The sequence below is a fragment of the Pteropus medius genome, unplaced genomic scaffold (genome assembly GCF_902729225.1).
Source record: "Pteropus medius unplaced genomic scaffold, Ma_sr-lr_union100, whole genome shotgun sequence".
NCBI lineage: Eukaryota > Metazoa > Chordata > Mammalia > Chiroptera > Pteropodidae > Pteropus > Pteropus medius.
The window spans coordinates 6,612,419-6,636,428 of NW_024340700.1; the positions used below are offsets into that span (position 1 = coordinate 6,612,419).

The 24,010-nt window shown below is 51.0% G+C and overlaps 1 long non-coding RNA gene across 1 annotated transcript; it reads right to left on the minus strand.

Annotated features, from left to right (window-relative positions):
- Nucleotides 1-21,994: 21,994 nt before the first annotated feature.
- Nucleotides 21,995-23,354, minus strand: LOC120617304 (uncharacterized). The gene is made up of 3 exons (XR_005656883.1): nt 23,099-23,354; nt 22,278-22,466; nt 21,995-22,142 (listed from the first exon to the last, which is right to left on the minus strand). It is a non-coding gene; the product is annotated as an uncharacterized LOC120617304 (long non-coding RNA).
- Between the last annotated feature and the right edge of the window lie 656 nt (nt 23,355-24,010).

The following is a 24,010-nucleotide window of genomic DNA, read 5'->3' on the forward strand; positions in this document are numbered from 1 at the left end:
CCGTGGCGCCTCCCGTGGCGCCTCCCGGCCCAGCGTGGAGAAGAGCCACCTCCCAGGTCACACGGGCCTCCAGCCTTGAGGAGAAGCCTTCTGACCACACCTTCCTCGGGCTTTTCCTGCTTCAGCAGTTTTAAGGTTTGTCTTTTGACATGCAAATGTGCGATTTTCCGTGAGAAGAACGGGACTTTCCTGGAACAAGACTTAACAGAAAAATACATAAAAGTTTATGCAAGAGAAAGGAATAAAATGTAAGAGACACACACAGAGTTGCTGCTTCGCTTAAGGGGGAATTTGGGGTGGTTTTAATTTGGAATGGGAAGGGCCGGAGGATTTGGGGCCTGCTCGCTTGAGCCGTGGCCGCCTAGCAACGTGAGCTCTGTAGCTCCAGGACAAATGCCTGGGTCGAGGATGTGTCCTCTTACCCCAGAGCGCTGTGGAAAGTATCAAGCATTGCTGTGTCAAGTTTAGGCTGCCAGCGGGTCAGAGTGGCTGGGTTTTCTCGGAGGAAACTAGCTCTGACAGAGGAATGAATATATGTGACAAAGATGCATTCTTGGAAGAATTAAGGTCCGGCTTATGTAACCTCAATGGTCTCTGTGGGCTCTGTGTCTGGATGTTCAGAGGAGGAGACACTCCTTCCCATGTATTAACCATCTGTCACCACACAAAGGTATTACGGTGTCACTGAGTTTATTTTCTGTGCTGTACATTACATCCCCATGACTGATGAATAATTAATTTTTATCGTAAGTATGTCCCACGCAGTGTTTGGGACATGCTTATACCAATAAAAATGTACCATTTGCCTTCGATTACGATGTAACTGGGTGTCTGGCAAACCTGTCTGTCCCATGCCGCCTGGGGGTCCGCCGGTCCGCTCGCCGGAGGCTGGGGGTGTAGGCATAACACCTACATTCCGATCCCCAGAGAAAGTCAGTTTCTCAAGCCGAGACCCACATAGAGTGTCGGAGACAGTCATGTGTTCTGTAAGAATCTTTACGTTTACTCTAAAAATTATCTAATAAAATTAGTCTAAGGAATTCGAAGACGCTGGTGTGACCGCGTCAGGCCACGGAGCATTGTTCTGTTTGCGTGTCGTCAAGGCATCAGCCATGCTCCTCGGTGGTAACCCAGCAGGTGAGACCCGGACAGGGGTGCTCTGCGGAGCACACGCGGGATCTGTGAGCTCGGCCACCTGCTGCTCACCGCTGTGCGCGTGCTACACGCAGGGTGCACCGGCAGTGTGACATGGGGCGTGTTCAGTGCCACACTTGCTGTCTCACCTGCTGGTTTTCACATCAGATTAATATTGTCACTTCGAATTGTGCCGGCGTTGTCGTTTGTGTCCAGCTTTCTAGTTGTATAAAAAAGAAAAGAATGAGGATTTCACACCTAATCCTTCATCGGCGTATTTTAAGGAACATCATGAGAGAATAATCCATCACAGGCTCGTGGGGTATGTGAGATTTATCGTTTCTTTTTAGAGGCCTCTGCACATTATTTATGAGGATTGCACCTGAGATGACAGGTGACCTTGTCCTGCTGAGTTGGCTGGTTTGTCTAGTTGCTGGCATTATGCTCTCTTGCCAGAGTGCCAAGTTTGAGCAAACATTGTAGGCAGTGGAGGCTGCTGCTACCCTCTGTGTGTGCTATGTGGCTTCTGTTCCACCCTGAGTGACGGTGTCGCGGCCAGTGGGGACAGGGGCAGAGGACAGGACAGTTCAGCAGCCCAGCCTCATCTCCAGCTTCCTTCCCCACATCCCTGTGCCACTGTGAGAGCAGAACCCGAAATCACTGAGACTTGGCAGGTGGGCAACCTCCGGGCACAGGTGGGGACCCCCGTGGATGCTGGTGACAGGCAGGTCACCGTGTCTGTGACTGCATCTGCCTGTGGTGGAAGAGGCACCAACATGCAACCCGCCTTTCTAAAAGTTGTCCTGGGGCGGGGGGGCGGGGGGGTGTGCTTCCTGCCACAAGAGCAAGACCATCTGTAGTGTTATATATTTTTTCTAGTCTAAGTTTAATCCAAGACAAATGGAACTTCAAAATGCTGACATTAAAAAAAGCATTATAAAGCATTTTTCCCCGCTTTTCAAATCTGGCTGGAAGATTTTAGCTCTCCTGCTTAAATGTTTTAAAAAAGCAAGTTCAGATCAGTTCATCCATTTCGTCAAAACAGGATTATAAAGAAAACCAAAAAATGAAACCGCAGGAATATCTTAAAGTACATTGCAGATGTGACAGGCACCCACAAGGCAGGAAAATTGGATTCGAGGCTGAAACCCCATCCTTAGCCTCACGCCTCCCTCGTACCCCATCTCCTTCCCTTGGAGTTTAAATTACATCTATTTCGGTACATTCTACACGGTAATTTCAATGCTGCACTGGCTGGTTTTCAGCAGAGCCATGGAGGTTTGGGGCCGAGCAGTTGCCACGGCTGCGAAGGAGTTTGCTGGCCTCTCTGGACCGCGTGACTGTCTGCTCAGCTTTCAAAGTATGTAAACTCACGAGTGAGGAAATTTTCCTAAACTGACTTTTTAAAATTCAGAAAAGGTTAAGTTAAATTTTAGAGACTTTATAAAAATGGTCTTTTTTAAACCAAAAGGTATTTTTTATTTACTCAACAAGACCAAAAGCCGGCGACCCAGGTCCCTTCCGCGGCCCGACGTGAGCGTCGTGGGCGGATAACTCCAGCTTCTGCGGCCGCGGCCAGGGGCACGAGGCGGCTGCCGGACACTCCGCGCCGAGTCCCAGGCCGCCTGGCCCGGGTGGGAGAGGAGGGCCAGAGGGGAGGAGGCTCCTTTCAAACAGGGTTAGGTCCACAAGGTGACACTGTCTCGGGGCCACAGCGTCTGCTCTGAACCGGAAGTCGCTGGGCAGGTGGCACAGTCGGCCCCAGCGCCCTGCTCCCGGGCCCTCCGTCTCGGGGACGTGAGGTGTCTGCCTCATCCCTGAATTTAGCTGCGATGCCCACAATAGCTCACTTTCCTTCCTTGATTTTTTTTAATGTCGTGACATACACAAAATAAGACACAAAGCAAAAACGCGCTCTTAAAGTTTTGATGGCAGACGTGACTACCCCCAGGTGAATGCCTGGGGTGACCAGGGCACCAAAAGACCCCCTGTCTCCTCCCGATGACCCTTTCCTGGCTCAGGAAGTTCCCTTCTTTTCGGTCCAATCCCTTCTTTGCTTTTCTGAAAATGTTTAAGACATCGGCACGTGTCCCTCAAAGTGACAGGGCAGTGTGCTTCTTGAGCTTTGTCGGGACGGGATAATGCGGTTCACGGCCCCGCTGCGGCTCGGGACCGCAGTCATTTGGCCGCGTCGCTGCTCAACACCCTCCTCCCTGCACGACCCTCCCGCTGAGAACACACGGGCGGCCGCCGTTTCAGGTCGATACCAGCCGCCTGTCCACGCGCGTGGGCACGCGCTTCCCGGGGCAGGACTGACCGTCACACGCGTGGCCAGCTTCCGCCTCAGCGACCATCTCGAGCGATTTCCAAGGTAGTCACACCAGTGCACGTGCCTCGCAGCAAGAGAGGCTGGCCCGCCCCACCTGCTGTCCCGCGAACACCTGGCGGCCAGGGGCTGGACTTCAGCCGTCCTGGTGGGGGGCACTCGCCTCTCCCCAGGGACTTGCTTGCTGACATGGAGACGTGGCATCTTTTCACAGAACATCCACTGGCCGTTCGGGTGGCCGTATTTGTAAGGTCAAGTCTCATGCACAGTTTTCTTTGTGCCCATTGCTTCGATGCGTAGAAGCCCCTTCTGCACTTCGGTGACAGTCTCGTTCCTCGCGTGAGTGCCAGATGCCCCCTTGTGGGTGACCTCCTCGCTCTCGTAGTGGCGCGTGGTTCTTCGTGGGTACAAGTGCAAACGCACGTTGTCTTCGTTTTCAGCCAGTGCTCATTTCTTGATAGAGTCGCGTAACTTACTGATTTTCAGTCTTTATTTTTCTTTCTTCTAAGATCTGCGCCCCGGGCTTTAAACGACCATTAAGCACGTCTTCAACGACTTTGTAAGTTTTCGCATGCGGTGTTTCCCCTGCCGTCCGCTTTGTGCTCCTTTTCAGTTTACACCGTGGATTGTTTATCCTTTGGGGACATTAGAGTATATTGCGCATATTAACCATATTCGGAAGCATACTGTCTAATTCCCAAGCAAGTGAATCTATCCTGGTCATCTTTTTGTTGTGGATTTCTGGTTTATTGCATGGAGAAACGTTCTGTATGATTAAATACCTCGAACTTTTGAAGTATCTTATCATCATCATCACTTCAGGCTGTGTGATTTCTGACTCTTCTCTTGCTTTGACTTCAGGTGCCAAGCGGGTTGAGGAAGGCTCTGGGGTCTGAGTAACTGGAAGCCGAGGTCTTTGCTGCCCACAAAGCAGCGGGGCGAGGCCGCTGGCCCCGAGCGGCGGCAGCCGAGGCTATCCCGGAGTCCCGAGAGGCCCAGCGAAGGACAGAGCAAAGCGACGTTCCGGCGTCGCCTACGCCACCTGCCTTCCCGCCCTCGGGGAGCAGTGACTGAGCTTCTGTGGCTGGGGAGGCGGGGAGGGGCCTCTTTGGGAGAACTGGGACACTGTGGCTTTAAGCCATCCTAGCTTCGAGTCACTCATTAGTACACGCCTGCAGTGTGCCAGGCCGTCCAGCACAGCGTCACCTCCAAGCCCACGAGGAGACGGGGGATTTGGGGGAACACCTCCCCTCAGCCTGTGGGTACTTCTCTCCTCTCCTGGCTGGTCAGCTGGCCCTGAGCTCAGGACTCTGAAGACGCCCGAGTTAAACGCCGGAGGCACTTGGGGGAACCCCACACATGTATGTGCAAGCACATGCACACGCACACACATGCGCACACGCACATGTGTAAACACATGCGCACATCCACACGTGCACGCACACACACGTACACGTACGCACACGTGTAAACACATGCACAAACACACACATGCATGCACGCACATGCGCACACCTGCACACACATACACGTGTGCAAACACATGCATGCACACATGCACATGTATTCACATGCATGATACATGCATGATACATGCATGCGTGCACACACGTGCATGCACACACATACACACACTCGCACACAGCCCTGGACCTGAGGGCCTCACTTGCTTGCACTGCCGACAGGACCCACACAGACATCTACCCGCCCTTGACCGTGTCGGTCACTATGGCTCACTGTCTTATCTCAGATGAAATGATACCCCAACATTGCTGAAACTCGAGTATCTGCACATTCACAGGGACCCCAGGAAATTCTGATGCTGTTCTGAGGAGTTCCGATTTAAGGTCTTTCCGGATTCTGGATTCTAGGTTCATGGAACACCTGTTTAGAACATACGAAATGTCTAAGTCAGGCTTTGTTAATTCCTTTTGGTACGTGGAGAAACCGAAGTTGAGTATTATATCGAAAATAGGAAAAACTCGGTCCTGCCATCCAGGGAGTCTCCTCGACTTTCACGCAGAACACTTCACTTCTGGTCACCAAACGTGAGGGGGTTGTCCCCAGCGATAGCTCTCCGTGACACCCGCCGGCAGTATCAACCGTTGACTCTGTTCCCAGCCTGTCCCCTCTCTAGAGAAGTGTGGCGGGGGGAGCTGGGAAGTCCGAGCTTCGGATCACGGCGTGGTCTTTCTGGTGACAGCCCCCGTCCGGGAGCCGCCCGGCGTGTCCTCATTAGAGCAAGGGATGCTCCTGGTACTGTGATCGCTTAGGAAATTACAGGGATTTTAGGGGCCCTGTTCCAGGAACCAGGGGCAGAGACCAGTATGTATCTTTTCTATTATGTCACCAGCATTAAACTGAGTTGCCCGATACGATTCAGCGAGTTCACGAGCCAGTCTTCTGTTTACTGTGCAAGAACCTTTTCTCGAAGCAGAGCCGGCAGCTGGGAGCCTTTACGGCCACCAGATGGAATCGGCTTTCTGACTTGCGTGTAAAAAGAAAAACAAACGAACCCAAACGTCTGGGTTTTAGGACGGATCGTTTCATAATCCATTCAGTTACGAAGTTCTGATGTAACCGTGAGTAACTCTGAACAAACCTTGTAATCCCGTCACTCGACAGTACCTGGTTTGTCGGGGGGAAGGACAAGTCCATAACTGGTGTCCAAGCTTCTCAAAATTCAGGACAGGACTTTTGTTCAGCCTGGCGTAGGGCAGAGCTGGCCCCGCTGCCCGCGTGGCACCGCCTAGAGCTCGTCTTTCCTCAAAACCGGCGATGCCCCGGTCAGCACCGTCGATGGGGTCAATGAGAAACGTGGAGAGACTGCCACAAATTAGGCCCAGATGTCCTGGAGCCAGACGCCGGCCACGAGGTGCTTGGTGAGCTCTGCCAGCGGAGAGGCGGCATGCAGGACTCCCCACCGCGGACGGGAGGTGACTTTCACTTGAAGTAAATGTCAAAGTGACCCGAACAAACTGCGTTTTCTGTTCTTTTATCTGCAGCTCGTCAAGAGTTTGGCCACATGACCTGGCATCGCGTCTGCCTTTGACAAAGTTCACGGTGAAACCCGTAAATCGTGGGAAGATGGTCTGACTTCTTTTTCTGCTCGTAATTTTCCTTTCGCTCTAAATTCTCACGCAATTGGCACTTGCAGCGAAAGAGGTGGAGACCGGCCGTCGACAGGAGTGACGACCTGCTCGGCTCGCGTGTGGCTCGCAGGCCAAGGTGGCGGGCGCCGGCCTGGTGACGCGTCCTCGTCTGGTGGGAGGGACGCCTGCGCGTGAGTGACCGCAGAGCCGGGCCTGAGCGTGACGCGAAGCTGTGCTGACGACGGCTTCGCACGGCCCATCCTCATGTTCCCTCCGCCCTTCGCCCGGCACGTTCCCCGTGGCCCTGGCAAGTCCCCGTCACCGATGCCTAAGGGCAGGTTCGCTTCACTGATTCACCGTCACCAGAACGTCCATGGTCGAGCTGTTTCAGGAGCATCCCGAGAGCTCTCGTGACGCACTGGCTCCTACAGGGCATAGCCCGTCACAGGTCTTACGAGGCCGGCCCTGTGGCCGGTCGTAGAGCAGCAGACGTCTCTGGGCACCTGGCAGCCGCTGGGGATGGCTGGGCAGGCCTCTGGGGAGGGAAAGACACAGCCCTGCGCTCCCGGGCTCAAGGACAGCCCCGCCGAGGCCTCTGGAAAAGGCGCCTCGGCGCCACCGCGAGACGTGCCGGCTGTTCTTCCCGGGGCCGGGGTCGGCGGCCTGTGGGGCCTGCCCCGACGCGGAGTGACCCCGTTAAAATGAGCAAGAGATGGGGTCCTGCTGCCCTCGGTCGTTTGGCCGTTTCGATGTTTTCCATTAGAAGCAGTTATAATAATCCACTCAGTCTGAGTTTTCCAAGAAACAGCTTGTCGAAGCGTCTGCGAGGCGGCCCGGCCCGAACACAGCGGGCGTGGCCAGAGCCACACGGTGTCCCTGACCACGCTGCCCCCGGCGCCCGCATGTTTGGACGGCGCGGCCACGGCTCGCGCTCCCGCTCGTCGGTAACCGTGGAAGCTCCTTCCCGGCGTTGGCGGTTTCGATCGCGTCAGCCTGGGCTCTCTCACTAGAAATTACAGGAAGGCCCTGGCCACTGCCCACCCGACGGCCGGGGTCTGCACACTCGACGGGGTGGCAGCTCCCCGCCGCGGCACAGTTTGCTCCTGACCATGGGGCTCGGTGTTGGTTCAGTTTTCTGTTTCTCTCCGAGTTCTCGTGGCAGATTTCTCACACCTCCGTGACGACGGACATGGCAGTGTGAGCCCCGTTCGGTGACAAGATTCACGTGACGTTTGGGTGGGGCCCCGAGCATGACCGCCGTGATGCCGCCTATGGAAAGCCATGAATTAGTCACCGTGCCCGACACTGCAGTCACGATTCCCACCGACAGTCTAGGCACCGTCCACGTCACCCACGGCCCCTTCAGGGGCCACCGAAGGGGGGAGAGGGAGGGGCTTCCTGCGGCCACTCAGCATCCACCAGGCGTTGGGTCTGTGTACATCCCGGGCTTCCGCTTACACTTTTGTTTGAGATAAGGGATCTATATCACACACACACACACACATGCACGTACACATGAACACATGCATGCACGCATGCACACACGCACATGCTATGTACATAACTATAAAATCATGGCGTCGAAATTGGCCATGATGCCTTGTGAATGGACGCCGGGCCATGCTACAGTGAAAACACAGTTTACCAGAGTTTGAGGACTTTGGGGAAAATGCCCATCTCCTGTGAGTTTAGAGTCACCTGCACAGAGCACGACACAGCCACACGAGGTCATGGCTTCTGCCCATGTTTCCGGCAGGGCTGTTTCTATGCTCCAGGCCGCCCTGCAAAGCTGGCGCTGGGCCGCCAGGGAGGTGCCGGGGCAGAGGGCGGCTTGGAGGCCGAGCCGGTGGGAGCCGGTGGGAGCCGGTGGGATCCGGCCTCTGTCTCCCGCTTCGGCGTCGGTTTCGCCTCGGCCGGGCCCCCCGGGCCCCACGCACCCGCTCACGGCAGAGGGCGGAGAGCGTGCGGGCCCCTTACCAGGCTCGAGACCACTTCGATCTTTATCATAAGCCCTGTCTTGGGGTCAGAAACGGCTTTTTAAAATCCGTCTCCTCTGTTCAGTGTGGAATGTGATCTAGTTTAAATCTTCACTTTACGTGGCGTTCACTTCTCCGGGGGCCGAGCAGGGACCCTCCACGTCCTTCTACCACGAGCGCAGCCCCGGGGGACGGGGGCTGGGCGCAGCCCGCTGGCCTGTGACCAGCGACAGGCTGGAGGACACGTCCCCAGGGATGCCCTCTGCTGGCCTCTGAGGTGACAGTGCTTGCCTCTCAGTCAGCAGGTGCCCTGCTGGCTGGTGTTTGGTGTGCAGGTGGCGGCGCCGGAGAGGATGCTGTGTCTGTTGCTGGCTGCCCATCTTCTGCTGCTGCCGGCCATGCGTCCCTCCAGCTCTCTGCCCGTGCCGCCAGCTGGCACCTAGGCCCAGCAAGGAGCTCGCGGACCGTGCCGCGTGGCCAGCGTGTGTCGCTGAGGAGTCAGGTCCGTGGCCGATGACAGGGGCGGTCGTTTCTCGACTGCGAGCCGCTGCCGCATGGCGCCCGAGAGGCTCAGAGCCCTGACCCAGGCGTCCTCCTGGCCGAGCAGGACCCACCGCCCTCTCGCCCTGGCGGGCCCGGCTCTCAGGTGCCCGCAGCTCAGACACCGTCCACTTCTCCCCGCGCTTAGACTTCTTCCCAGTGTCCTCTAAGGAAAAGGCCCCGGCCGTGATGCCACACGCTCTTCCTCTTGCCCAGCATCCGTCACAATGACAGTCACGGTGTCTCTGTGCCGGGCACAGTATTCCATGCTTCGATTATTTTTTAATTTACAACAAGTTTTGAGATGTCACTGCTGTTAACTTTATTATCTCAACTGTACAGTCCAGGAAACGGAGATACAGGAAGTTAAAGCGACCTGCCTACGACCCCGGACCCGGCGAGTGACAAGGCTCGAACCCAGTGTCCGGCTTATTCGCCATGACCCCGTACCACCCTCGTTCACAGCTCCCGAGAACGGCGCAACGGGAACAGTGATGACGCACACTGTGGGACGGGGAACTCGCCCAAAGTCACCGTGACACCGGGTGACCCCCAAGTGGGCGGCTCAGAATGCGCCCTCTCAGCTTGGGGTTGGGCACGGTGGCCATGGGCACTGCCACCCGCCCTTGCCCAGGGGCGGCCGAGGTTTATTCACATGAGCCGCACCCGTTTCCCTGTCGTCGGTGGCCACCGTCAGCCACAACAGCAGCTTCGGGTACTTGTGACCAAAGCCACAGAGCTCGCACGGCCCGACGCGCACACCGCAGGCTCTTTCCGGGGAAGGTCTGGCGCCCGCCCTGAGCCACGCGTCACACTGCGGGCGCCACGGCCGCGTCCCGACCGAGGGCGGAGCGCGTTCCTTTACGCTAAGGGACGGCGATAACTGTCATAGCGATGACGCCCGGCAAGGGCACCTTTGACCTGTGACCTGTGACCTGTGACAGGCGAGGGGACACGTCCTTCCAGCTTGCGGTAGCTCTGCCTCCGCGGAGTCTGGCCCGAGTCCGGCATGGGCTGCCCGGGGGGCCGGGATGGCTGGCAGAGGCGTTCTCACCTGGGCATCGCCGCCCTGGCCACCTCGCCCGCCTCGCCCTCCTCGCTGGGGCTCCCCCGTCACAGCTGGTTCGCCCCCTTGGGTCAGCTTTCTCTGGAGGTACTCACGCTCCTTCAAGAGGGGCGTCAGCAGGCTCGCCCCGTCCCTGTCCAGGTACGCTCAGTTATGTCTGAAGCCCAGTGACACTCGAGTTAGGGCCACTGCCAAGCTGCACGTGGCAGCACCAGAGACTTATTTCAGAGTTCCTCTGGCTTAGCGGGAATGTCCCACAAATCAATAATCAATACCCGCAGTAGCCGCTTCCAAAGCAGAGGGGCTTAAGGGGAGCCCAGAAAGTAAATGATCACAGAGGGGAGACGGGGAGCTGCGCTCCCTCCGGTCGGCGTGCGGGGCCCTTTGCTCTGGGAAGGCCCCGGGCCCCAAGACTGTCCTTGGCGCAGGCTCACAAGTCATGAAATTATCATCAGGAAAAGTGGGAAAGAGGCACAAGTGAATATCCAAACGTCAAAAGAAGTTCTTAGTTTGTTTTCATGTAAAGTTATATAAATAAATAAAATTTATTTATATAAATAAAATAAATAAAATATATAAATAAATAAAATATATATAAATAAAAACCATCCGCAACTGAGATTTTTCTACATCTTTAAACAGGCTCCTTACCTTAAAGTACGTTGTTTCAAACTACAAGTGGACACAGAGGACATGTGTCATCACTTGGCACCGAGGTGTGCAGGCTTCATCAGCACGAGGACTCGACATAGCACACCTGGTGTGCTCTTTGTGATGCTCCCAGAAGTTGTCAGCGATCCTAAAGTTATTTTTTATTCCCCCAAATGTGCTATGTTTTAACAGAGGCCACTTATTCACTCTTCCTCAGTCACAAAAAAATAAGACAATATCCATTACATGAAAATGTGCGACTGACCCCACATAGGGCAGACACCGCAGTTCTCCCCGCAAGCCCCCGATGCTGTCACCCTTACACTCTCCAGCATGCGCGGGGAAGAACCTGGCGCGCTTTGCGGGGCTTCCGGCCTCCTGGCTCCTCCGAGGGAGGGTGGCCGCGTCTTTCAAGCATGCTTTCGCGGTCACGGTTCAGTTAGACACTGAACGTCAGCTCTGAGAAGGACACACGTGTGCGAGGTGCTGCTGGCGCACACTGACCGGTGGCTGTCCACGTGCACGAAACGGCTGCCCGTGGTCCGAACGGTGAGTCCATCCCTAGGCTCTAAAGAATAAGTACGGGATCCGACACGCGGCTTTGGACCTCCACGGTTTCCTGATTGCATGGTGCTCTCGGCTGCCAGCGCGGGCACACCCAGCTCGCCCGAAAGACGTTTCATCAGCCTGGTTGGTGTGCCTGCGGATTAAGTTGCACCGTATGAGCTCACAGGGAAAAATAACCAAAAACCACTGAAAAAAATAGCACTGTGAAAGAGTCTCAAAAACCAAAAATAAGACTGAGACCAAGGAGAAAAGGCTACAAAAATAACTGGACATAATTAAAAAGGTAGACATTTCAGACATGAAAATAGAATCTTTACAATTAAAAACAATAATTAGTCTAAGTCAATGATGAGAGGTTGGACAAATGGTAGATCGCTCTAGAGAAACGACACAAGTGGTGACCAGAGAGACAACGAAATGGCAAAGACGGAAAAACAGTGAAGGAAAAAATAGATAAAAAATAAAAGTAAATATGGTTTTGAAAAATTAAAAATTGAAAAATAGACTTTCTTATATTTCTCAACTGAGTCCCAGATGAACGAATAAAGAGAATGGAGCAAAAGCGGTATTTGGAAGACTTAATAGCTAAATATGCATCGAGTGTAAACATTTACAAAAATCTACTCCTAGATATTCCTGTAAAATCTCCTCCTAGATATATTCCTGTAAAATTTCAGAACGGCAAACACACAGAGATATCAGATGCTGTTAGAGAAAAGACTTCTTTAATGAAATAATAACTAGGCTATCAGAAGATGTCTGAATCAAAAGAATGGAAATTAGAAGACAGAAGAATAAAATTTTCACAATGCCGAAAGGAAAGAATCATCAACTGAGAATGTTGTCCGTGGCAAACCCGCTTCAGGAACAGACCCCACATGAAGATATGTCAGATGCACAAAGACCGAGTCCCCTCCCAGTAGGACAGTATTAAAGGTGGTGCCAAGTAAGGCACCCGAGGAAGGAGAAAACCATCCCGGAATGAAGGTCTGACGTGAAAAAAAGAGGAACAAAGAGGAAAAAAAAGAATGAGAACCAGGTGCGTAAAAATAAGTAAACGTAACGGTGAGAATGTGCTGGAACAGTCAATCTCCCGGAGCCAAAGACGACAAAGAACGGAACCGCACAGACGCGACGCGCAGGGCTCGGGGCAGTCGGGAGAGGGGTCTCCTTCCGGCGCTGCGCTTCACGGGCCCTCCTGAGAAGCGCCGGCTTCATGTCCACGCTCTGCTTCTTTTGATTTTGGTGTCAGGATAATTTCTTCTTATGAAATACGTTGGGAAGCACCCCTTCCTCCAGTACTTTCTGGAAGGGGAGCTGTGAAACTGGATTAATTCTCTGTTAATGCTTCCTAGGACCCTCCAGTGAAGTCACCTGAGCCTGGAGGTTTAGTTCTGAAGAGCTTTCTGGCGACACGTTCAAAGTCTTTAACGTTTATGGGACTATTCGAATGATAGAATTCATCTTCACTGAGATTTTGTAGTTTGCGGTTTTCAAAGAATTGGTTCATAAACATAAATTGGCTGTTGTGTTCCTAATTTTCCTTTTAACAGCTACAGGATCTGTAGCGATGCAAGTTATTTTGTTCCTCATGTTGCAATCGGTGTCTCCTCTCTTTTTATATGTCGGTCTTGCTAGAATTTATAAATTTTATTGACTTTTTAAAGAACCAGCTTTGGTTCTTTAAATGATTTTTAATTGAATTTCTATTTTCAGGTTCATTGATTCGTCCTTTATTATTTCCTCTCATCTACCTGCTTTTTATTCATTTTGCTCTTCTTTCTGTAGTTTATTAGACTATCGATTCGAGACCTTTACTCTTTTCTAATATAAGCAAATCGTGTTATAAATTTTCCTCTCATGCTGCTTTAGCTGCATCTCACATAATTTGAAAGGTTGTATTTTTATTTTAATTCAATTCTACTTAATTTAATTTTAAATTTTCGTTTGAGACTTCTTTTTTGACCATTGGGTTATTTAGAAGGCTACTGTTTAATTTCCTTGCATTTAGAGATTTTCCTGTTAGCTTTCAGCCATTGTTCCTAGTTTGCTTCCATTGTGTCAGAAAACTTACTCTATTTGACTTCAATTATTTTCGATTTGTTAAGGTTTGTTTTATAACCCAGGTCTATCTTGGAGAATATCCCATGGGTATTTTTATAAATGTTTATTCTGTTGTTGGGTTGAGTATTCTATATACGCCAATTAAATTCTGTTAATTTGTGATGTCGTTCTTACCTTAGACATCTTAGCCGTTTTTCCTTTAGTTCCTAGTTTCTCAGATGAGAACATTAAAGTTTCTGACTACGGCTGTGGAATTCTTCGTTCCTACTTTCTGCTCTCAGTTGTTGTTTTTAATCTATTTTTCAGCTTTATTGACATCTAATTTACAAATAAACTTGTGTATATTTAAAGCGTACAGTGTGATTATTTGACGTACATATACTTTGTACATGGAATGACTATCACGATCAGTTTAATAACGTCCGTCACCTCACAGAGTCGCCTTTTTCTTTTCGTGGTGAGAAATCTTCATATTTATTCTTATAGCGTATTTCAAGTACACAGTAGAGTATTATTTACAGTCACCCGATCACTATGCTGTATTTATTTGTCTTAATTGTTGATTCATATATTTTGAGGTTCTGTTGTTTGGCGCATCCACATTTTGGGTCATTATTACTTCTCGGTGGGTTAATCTTTTTATCATTTATGTAATGGAGTTCTTTATCTATTGTTATTTTTTTGGGAAGCCCACTTTTTCACATTAGCATACAGCTACTTCTGCTTTTATGAATTAATTGCTGTCTGGTATATCTTTCTCCATCTTTCTACTTTCAAGCTAGCTCTGTTGTTGAAATTGGAATGATTCTCTTAGAAAGTGCATATTGTTGCGTGGTGATTTCTTTAACACTCTGCCAAACTTTATCTTTCGATTGGGGTATTTAGACCATTTAAATTTAAGGTAATTATTGCTATCTCAAAGATTATCTTTGTCATTTTATGACAGTTTCTGTATGTTTTCATGTTTCTTATTCCTCTGTTAATTTTTCCCCTTCTTTGTGTTACTTGACCATTATTTAGCATTTCCTTTTCATTTTTATAGTAATTTTGAGCGTATCTCTGCGTATTTTTCATAGCGGGCGTTCTTGGTGTTTCCGTGTACGTGGACGGCCTATCACGATCCACCGGGGTGAGCACCTCACCATTTTCAGTGCGATGGGAAAACTTCGTTGCATTTACAGCCCTTGCCTTTCCTACTTTTAAACTTCATGGCCTTGATCATCAGCTGGAGTTATAATTAGCATCATAATCGCCAAATATAATTTATAAAACTCATGAGGAAAATAGTTTAATGTGAATCCTCCCCTTTCCGCTCCTTCTGTGGTTCCTTCTACCATTCTGTTGCTCGAAGATTCTCTTTCTTATTACTTTCTTTATGATTGGAAATTTGTCTTTAGTCAGTCTGTGGTCACAGATTTGCTGGTAACAAATTCTTTTTACTTTCCATCATCTGAACATGTCTTTATTTTGCATAATTTCTCAAGATTAATATTTTCAAATATAGAATTTGCGGTTAGTACAGTTCTTTTTTTTTGACACTGAAAAAGCTTACAGAAAAAGAAAAAGAGAAAGAGAAAGGAAGGAAGGAAGGAAGGAAGGAAGGAAGGAAGGAAGGAAGGAAGGAAGAAGAAGGAAGGAAGGAAGGAAGGAAGGAAGGAAGGAAGGAAGGAAAGAAAGAAGGAAGAAAAAAAAGGAAAAAAAGAGAAAATATTGTATTACTTTTCTCTGGCATCCATTGTTTCTAGGTGAGAAATCCACTGTCATTTGAATTGGTGTTCACCCATGTTCACCTATGAGTTTTTTTCTCTCTGGCTGTTTCAAGATGTTTTATTTATCTTTATTTTTCAGAATTTTAATTATGATATGTTTTGATTTGGGTTTTCTTGGGTTTATTCTGTTTGGAATATGTTCGATCTCTTGAATCTCTACGTTGGTGGCTTGTGCCAAGTCTCACGGCATCGCGTCTCTGGGCACTCTCTCTCCTGGTTCGCCGATGGCAGGAGGGTCGGAACTTCTGTCATTGTCCCACAGGTCCCTGAGACCTCTCTGTTTTTGTTCAGTTTTTTCTCTCTGTTCGGATCAGGTGAATCCTGTGTATCTGCCTTTGAGGTCACTGGTTCTGTCCTCTGTCATCTCTTGACTACTGAGCCCAGACAGTGAACTTTTACTTTTGTTGCTATATTTTTTTAGTTACATAATTCCATTTTGGTTCTGTTCTATAACTTTTGTGTCTTGGCTGAGACTATGTCTTCTCTTTCCATGTCCAGCTACGATGATTTATCCACACGCAATGTCTATCATGTGCGAGAGAGTGTTGCGTAGAGCCAGTCACTAACACGGTGTTAGATCATAGGTCCAGTTATGCTCTAAAACGTTTTCGACATTCCTACAGGTTCAGCATTATGTGCGTACAACCAAGCCGAGATCAGTTCTCATGCAAATTCTCATCAGAACAGAATTCTGGGGCGGCAGAAGGGGCTGAGCTGGTGGCCCGCGCTGGGGTGGACAGGAGGGCTCTGTCCATCCCTTCAACCAAAGAGGTCGCCGGCCTCCCCGTTCTCCTGCCTGAACACCATGCAAAAGGAGGGCAGGGCAGCTGCCGGCTCAGGAAGTCACCGCCCTCGGCGCCCGTGAGGTCTGACCTGTGCGGCTAATAACCGACGTCAAGATCGGAGGTCGGCACGTCCTGTTTGCTGAGATTTTTCTACTTTGTAATTTGTTTTAAAATAATTCGTAATGGATTGTTGAAATGTTTTTATGAGTTACTTTAATATCCTTGTTGGATGGTTCCAAAATCTGACTCATCTAGATCTGGGCCTGTCCGGTGTTTGTGTTTCGATTGTCACTTCATAGTCAAGCTGAGGTGTCCCTGGTTCTTGGGATGACGTTTGCCACGTGCGTGTCTGAGACAGAGAGGGGAGTCCCAGACTCCCCTGGACACGGTGCTTCTCTGTGCGGGTATTTGCCACGGTGGGACCCTCATCAGACCGTCCCTCAGACTCCCTCATGCCTCTAGGTGAAGGAGCAAAGCCTCGGGCCCATGAGACGGACCGACAGCCGGCTGGGCTGGGCCACCTGTGGTGGGTCCCTCCTGCTCGTGACACTAGACTTCCCCGCACCCCTGCTCAGAGTGGGGGCGTCAGGCAGCGAGGCGGCAGGGTCCCGCTGAGTCCCCCGGCCTCTGCTCGTCGGCAGGGTCCCGCTGAGTCCCCTTGCCGCGGGATGCAGGATGAGAACGAGAGCAAAGCCCGCCGAGCCCCCGACTCGCGGACCCACGCGGGGCCGGTCTTAGCGACTTCGTTTCCACAAATTCTCAGCCCAGACCCCACCTGCTCGCTGAACTCCGGGCTCGTACAAACCTCCTCACTGAACTGTCCCCGTAGAAATGGACGGGGCGAACGTCACACGTCCAAACCTAAACTGATTTTCTCCTCAAACCAACGCAAGTCCCCCCGCAAGTTCTCACGATGGCACAGGGCAAACCCTTCCCCCAGGCGCCAGGTCAAAACCCGAGGGGCGTCGCCGACCTCTCTCTTTGTCGCATCACCCAGGTGGCCCGACCCACGGCCACGGCCAGCGGGCGCTGCCTGCCACCCGTCAGGAACCCAACCGTGTCTCGTCTTCTCTGTGGACGACCCGCTCCCGGCCGCCCTGGAGTCTCTGGGCGCCACAGGCATCTTTCCGTTTCCCTAACGGCCTCATACGCAGCGGCCAGGACGACCCGTCCGCGGCCGCAGGGCGCGTGCTCCCCGCGCCGTGGGCTCCTGCGCGCCCTCCCGCCGGGGAAAAGTCCTCCGGGCCCCGGGACTCTGTGCGCCCCGCCCCCGCCCCGGAACCCCCGTTTCGAGCGCTGATATGTTCTGTTTGCGCCTCTTGACCGTCTCCCCTCTCTTCGCCACCCCATCGTGTGCCTGCGGGGCTGCCCTTTAGGACCCGCATCCACTGGCCCCTTCTCCTCTGCTTTCTGCTGTGGGTGGAATGGGGGCCACCAGCAGGAAGGGGGGACTCGCGAGATCAAGGCGGGATACCCCTTTCTCCCCGCCCCCTACGTCAGCGGTCGTCAGGGCGCCTCCCTCCCTGTGACCACCCGTCCCGTCCGGTGACTCGCCAGAAGCCCTGGGTGCCATCGGGCCGGGTTCCTGAAGGACCGTTCGCCTACATCTGACCAGACCTTCCTGTCCCTTTTTGGAATACGCCGCCTATTTCCGCCCCCGAGGACGCCTCTTTCACTGCGGCCCCGTCCCTGGTCCCTGTCGCCCAGCCACGTGGCCCCTTCCTCATCACCCCAGCACCGCGCGAGCTCCCGCCTGGAAGCCTCGCCTCGCCGTCCCTTCTGCCGGGCGTCGGGGCCGCGTGGACGGCCGAGGGGCGCCCTCACGCCCAGCTCCGCTCGCCTTAGTCGGAGCCGCCGTGTCGCGCCCCACCCAGCGCTGGTGACGCCGTCTCCTCCTCTGTCGTACACAGAAAAACACGACTTAAGAGCGAGCGGCTGAAGGAGGAAGCTGCTCCACGCGATGTTACAACACGCTGATTCCATAAGCGTCTTCCAACCACGAAGCGCCGGACCCGCGTGTTTTTCAATGCAGCATTTCTATGACTATCGGTGAATCTCCTAGGAGGTGGGCGCTTTCATTATTTCCTTTCAGAGAGGAGCAGTCAGAGGCTTTGCCAGGGGAAGCAAGAGCCCTGGCAAAGGTCAGGCAGCCCACGGCGCCAGGGCGGGGCCTGGGAACACTCACTTTACTACTAACCTTAACATTTCCGAAAACATAAAACTGGACCATGTCATCCCTTCAAAGCGGCCATCGGTTCTGTGTATCAGCACAGAAGGAGATAAAAAATGATACACAGCCTTTGACCGTCGATCCGTGAATCACTTTCATGGCCTTATCTCCCTATGTCACGAAAACTGTGACCATCCTGAGCCTTATATTATGGCCCTAATTACTGCAGCTTCGCCTTCAAAGACTTTCAGTGATTTTTCTTTTGTTTGTGGAGCCAGTTATGGAAAAATGAACCAAAACTGTTATTCTCTCTGCTTATCCAAACGCTTGTCAAAATGCGCGAGAGCCGTGATTTGCGAGGTTCTGGGCTCTGCACGCTGACGAGCTTTACATAAACCGTGGCCCTGGCCGCTGCCGGCGGGGCGGTGGCCGGCCGAGTGCCCCGAGGGACGCGGGCTCGCCCTCCCGCTGCATCCGCCCGATGTCTTCAATGTGTGGCTCCTCTTACATAACTTTGTTTTGGCTCGAACCTCCATTCCCACGACTTGGTGTTGAAACTCGCTTAGAACCCGGGCTCTGCGTTCCGTGACAGCGATGGAGCGTGGTTACTGATGGCTCCTGCCGGCACGCGGGCACCCTAAGTAGCCCACGTCAAGTCGCCAGACATGTTAAAGCGAGACCGCTGCTCCACTGCCCACACCGGTGTCCCTGTGGTCAGCAAACATCGCCACGGTCGGGGTCACACACCGCGGAAGCCCTGTGGCCCGGCCGCCTCCCCTTCTGTGAATCCGGACTGTCTCAGCGCTGATGGGCACAGAGCCCAGAGAGACTCTGCCTGGGTGACAGAGCACGCGTCCGGGCCAGCACTGCCATCACGGATGTGGCTGATGGCGAGCGACAGCTGAACCCGAGTTTCACCTAATGAATAATGTTTTTAAAAGGAAAAAACCCAACGATTTATTCGCACGCCTCAGCACGTCAGATGTGGCAGATGAACCACTGGGCCGGTCACTGTGTCCTGGGAGCACTTGTCCAAGCTGCCTCCGGTGGCACGTGGCCCCCGCCCCGCTCCCCTCCTGCCCGAGCCCCCAGCGGCTTCTAGTCCTGCTCAGGTGGACGTTCCCATCCCCACCTGTAACCCCTGCTTCGTTCTCCTCCTCCGGCTGAGCGCTTCTCCTTGTGGGGCCGCTGGGGGGAGGGCGGGGGATAAGGTGGCAAACATGCTCTAAGCCATTCCTAACCACTGACCACCGTTGCTACCTGCTTCCCGCATGAACCTGCCTTTCCTCACCATCCCTGTCCTCGCGTGGTTCGTGCTGGCAGGGAGACCAAGGGCAAGTGCCCTCACTCTCACAGGGGAGAAGGGGCTGGCAGTGGCTGAGGGAAGGCAGAACCCGGCAGCCCAGTGAGGCCTCGCCCATGGTCCCTCAGGTTCAGACCATTCCCCCCCCCCTCCGCGCCCCCCAAGTCCATAGCACAGACCTCTTCATTCCATGGCTCCTGCTCTGGAATGTCACACGATTCATACAGGACTCACTGTCTAATGCTTAGCCTTGTGAAAACTGCTTTATGCCTTAACTCGTTATTTCTTAATGCTTCTATTTTTGTGTATTTGTTTTGTTAGATTGTTTATTTCAGATTTTTCCTGCTTCTCGAGGCAGGCCTGTATGGCTATGAATTTTCCTCTTGGGACTGCTTTTGCTGTGCCCCACAGATTCTGGGTCTTGTGTTTTTATTTTTAGTTGTCTATCTTGTGCCTCTACTGAATTTTAAGGGGTGAGTTTTAATCCCTCAGCTAGACTGCACTGTATTCGTGCAGAGCTTCCCAGGCCGGGAACATAGCAGCGGGTCGGGGGAAGCCGTGCGGCTGCTCCTTGGCCAGAAAATGCCCAATGCTGGAAATTCATGCTCACATCTGCTCATAAAGAAAAGTCTTAGCTTCTCATCCTAGGTTATCATTCCTTCTCTTTGGATTTAATTTGCTGTTCTTTTTCTAGCTTCTGGGGATGGAAGCTTAGATCTTTTATTTTAAATGTTTCTTCTTATTAAATAAAGCCACTTAAAACTGTAAAAATTTCTCTAAGCACTGTTTAGCTACAACCCGCAGGTTCTGATATGCCATATTTACATTATCTTTCAATTCAAAATAGTTTTCTAATTTCTATGTACTTCCATGCTTATCTCTACTATCATTTTGGGTTTTTCCCCAATTTTAAGTTCTTTGCCATTTCTTTCTAAAGTAGTTCTCTGGCAAGACCTAAATCAGCTCTTGTTTGGCTTAAAATAGCTTTATTTCATCTGTGTCCTTACAGCTTAAGAGAGGTGGCATTTTGCACAATAAATTGCCCATATTTAAATGATGTTTTCATGAGCTTTGACGTACGCACCCGTGAAATCCTCACCACAATCAAGGCGCCACACGTTCCCACAACCCGAAGGTTCCCTGTTCCTGTCGTCTGTCCCTCCAGCAGCCCTACTGCTGGGCAAACGCTAAATAAATTTCTGTCACTGTAGGATAGTTTGCATTTTCCGGAACTTAATGCAGGTGTGCACCCTTCTTCCTTTGCCTGGCTTCATTACTCCTCGGTTTAGGACCCATCCATCCGCTGCGGGGAACCCTACAGGCCCTTCCCTGGCTGGACAGGACTCCTTCCCATGAGCTCAGCACGGTTTGTGCACCCAACGCTTATTGATGGGCATTTAGATTATTTCCAGTTTGGGGCTCTTACAAATAAAATGTGCTTTGAGCATTTCCATCAATCATTTATGTTTCAAATATGTTAATACCAGCAGTAAAATGATTAGGTCACATGGTAGGTACATATTTAATCTTTTGTAAATTTGCCAGCTGTTTTCCAAAATGGTTTTACGCTCCCAGCAGAAGTGCATAGGAGACCACGTCACCGTCCATCCCCACCGGCCCTGGACATGGTCACACCTTCGAACGTCAGGCTCCCACTCTGCCTTTTCCTAATGACAATGATGAAACTTTGAAAATCTTTTTATGTGCATTTTTGCCAGCTGTGCACTTTTTGTTGCTATTGAAGCATTCCTTAAAATCTTTGCCTGTATTTGCGTTGGATTACTTGTTTTGTTACCATTGGTTCTACGTTATTTATATATTCAGAACAAAAAAAAGCCTTTTGTCAGGTATTTGTTTTGCAAATACTTTCTCTCAGCCTGTCATATGATTTTTAATAATGTCTTCTGAAGGGTAAAAGTTCATAGTTTTCATTATTTCATCTGTAATTTATGTTTGTCTATGTCCTCTTTGGGAAAGTTTCACCAACAGAAGTTTATTAATCTTGTCTTCTATGTTTTTTCTATAAATACTCTTAACGAACTTGACACCATTGACATTTATAGATGACGCCATCTAACAGCAGCAAATTACATTTTTCCTAAGTTGAAATATTCACAAATAATATTCTCAGTCATAAAGAGCATAACATAATTAACTGGAAATAAAAGAGAAAATATGTATTTGGAAAATCCCTGAATACATGGAAACTAAGAGCACACTTCTAAATTATTCACGGGTCAAAGAGACACCTCACACTAAATTTAAAAGATATTGGGCTAAATGAAAATACAACACATCGAAACTCACAAAGTATAGCTGATGCAATGTTTAGAGAACAATTTAGGGTGTTCGATGCTTGTGTGAGAAACATCTAAATTCAGTAGGATTACAAACATCTCTGTGTCCATAAACACTTCGTATGAAAATTTAACATATTTCTATGTACTAAGATAAACATCTGAATTTGAATTTTAAAAACGTCGTTTGCAATAGCAACAAAACAAATGCAACACTGAGGTCTAATGTATCAGAATAAGCGAAACGTTCGTGGGCTGAAAACCACACACCATTGATGAAAGACATAAAAAAGACCTCGGTAAATGGAGAAACATACTGTTTTGTGCGTGGGAATATGTCGATTCTCCCAGTTGTGCCCAGTTTGGTCGGTGCGATCTCAGTCAAGTCCCAGCACGTCTGTCCTGTGGATGACAAACGGACACACAATCCACAGAGAAAGACAAAGGAGCTGCTGGGACCACAATAATTCTGAAAAACAAGCAAACAAGCGAAGGAACAAAGCTGCGGGACTCCCACGGCCCAACTGCAAGATTTACCTCGTCGCTGCAGTTAATCGAAACCACGTGAAATCTGCTTCGTGCTGGACAAATGAGTCTACACAACCAGAGAGTCCAGAGACAGACTCGCACATATGTTGGCAAGGGGCTCTGGGTAGAGGCGCGAAGGCGTTCCACCTGAGGAAAACAGCCTTTCGGTTCATGGTGGTGAAACCCTTGGATATTCATCTGCATAAAAAAAGAACATTGATCCATACCGTGCCCCATATCCGCACACTAATTCTTAATAAATTATAGGCCTAGATGTAAAATGAAAAACTATCAACCTTCTAGAAAAAAATACCAAAGAAAATCTACATGACCTTCATGTTGGCAATGAGTTTGTAGCAACAATACCAAAAGCATGAGACATAAAAGAAAAAAAAAATGCTAAATTCGACTTCATCAAAAATTTTAAGAAACAACTTTTGTTTTGCAAAGGATTCTGTAAATAAAATGAGAAGATAAGCCACAGACTTAGAGTAATTATTTGCAAATGACACATCTAAGAAAGAACTTTTATCCAGAACACACACACACACACACACACACTCACACTCACACACTCTCAACAGTATTTCTAAAATTAATTTTTTTAAAAAGTGACAAAACCAAACACTGATACAGATGTGGAGCCCTAAGAAGTCTTCTTTGTTGGTGGGAAGGCAGGAATAGCAAACCCCCGCGGGCGACGGCTGGGCTGTTTCTTATGACAGTAAATACACAGCATGTGACCCAGAAAATCCTCTCCCGATGTTTTACCGAAGTGGATGGAAAACTTACGTCCCCACAAAAAGCCGTTGGTAAACGCTTATGCCTACTTTATTCATAACACCTCACGTTGGAACACAGCCAAGCTGTCCTTCGACAGAGGACGGACAAAGGTGTGTCCTCACATGTGGCCACGGCGGAGCGGTGACGAGGGCGGGCAGCTGGCTCACAAGCTGGTTCACGGGAGAATCTCAACTCCGTTTTGGCAAGTGAAAAGGAGCTGGTGTTGTATTTTTCCGTTTATGTGGCGTCCTGGGAAAGGCCGAGAGCGCAGCATTGGAAGGGAGAGGAGCAGCCGCTCAGGAAGGGCGCGGGGCGCGAGGGCGACAGGCCCCAGGGGGAACTCTCAGGGTCACAGTCGTTCTGCGCAGTGCTGCGTGGCGGACGTACAACTCTACGTGTTTGTCGAATGCCACAGAAATGGCAAAAGCATAAAGAAGCATAAAGAAGCCAGAGAAAAATGTGTTGCATTCATAGGAAAAATCAGCCCTTCGAAGGGGACCCAAAGATGAAGTGCAGATGGTGACCAGCGAGTCTAATAAGCAACAACACTACTCAGAACCGGGGATCGGAAGCAGGACAGAGACACTGGGAGGAATCTGGTGACAAGCTAGGTGAGGGCGATTTGAGGGGCTGTCAGGTCAGCCACTTGGTGGTGCCAGAGGACCTCAGATGAGACCTTGCCACACGTTTACCGTGAAGTTGCCTTCCACAGCCAAGACGGGCTGGCGACTCAGCCAGCGGCCGGCGGGGCGCATGCTCCCGAAACTGGGGAGCACGGTGCCGGTGGCCCGCGGCTCGCCCGTCGCCAGAGAGCTGAGAAGCTGGGACGCCGCGAGCCCCAGCGTTCCTTCCCGGCGCCCGCGTGACCACGGCGCGCAGCTTTGACTTCATCTAGGGCATCGTTTGGTTTTTCTCAGAGTGACTAGAACTTCTACTGGCAGGAGAGCCACGGCCGGACG